This window comes from Sinocyclocheilus rhinocerous, unplaced genomic scaffold (genome assembly GCF_001515625.1).
Source record: "Sinocyclocheilus rhinocerous isolate Xijiao unplaced genomic scaffold, SAMN03320098_v1.1 scaffold408, whole genome shotgun sequence".
Lineage (NCBI taxonomy): Eukaryota > Metazoa > Chordata > Actinopteri > Cypriniformes > Cyprinidae > Sinocyclocheilus > Sinocyclocheilus rhinocerous.
The window spans coordinates 8431-9141 of NW_015633522.1; positions in this window are offsets into that span (position 1 = coordinate 8431).

The following is a 711-nucleotide window of genomic DNA, read 5'->3' on the forward strand; positions in this document are numbered from 1 at the left end:
GGCAACAGCTTCTAATGTATTAGAGAAGATAGTGCCCATGTTGCTAGTCATTTCGTCTATGAGCCATGTGATGTTAATATAGATACATATGAGTACACATTAAATATTGCTTTGTGCTGCTCTTTATTTTAAAAGGTTTTATGATCATTGTCTTTTTTTAATCTAATTTCTTTATTGGAATGAATGTAGTTATAAAATCAGACTATATTTAGATTCATATGGACTGCTGTAGTTATTTAGCTGTAGTGGTTGATGAAGATGAGTGTCATTAGTGTTTGTTTTTGTATTGTTGATGTTTTATTCATGTCATATTGTGAGAAAAAAAACAGTATTGTCTTTAAGTACAGAGCAGTTTTATAGGCTTTTATCATATATCATGACTCTCAAATAATCAATTACAATATTTCTATTCTGTTATCAGTTAGTATAAAAACAAATTCAGTACCTGATATATTTTTGATTTTGGTAATGAAGCTCCTCCCACTGCAATCACATTATCAATGAAGCTCCGCCCACTGCAATCACGTTATCAATGAAGCTCCGCCCACTGCAATCACATTATCAATGAAGCTCCGCGCACTGCAGTTCCCCAATAAATGCTGGAATATTCCCATCAGTTTACAAGTGCAGACGAGCATCAAAGCATCAGGAAGTGCTGAAATCTGCAAAGACTGAGTTTATTAAAGAGGACAGAGAGAAGATGAGAGATCC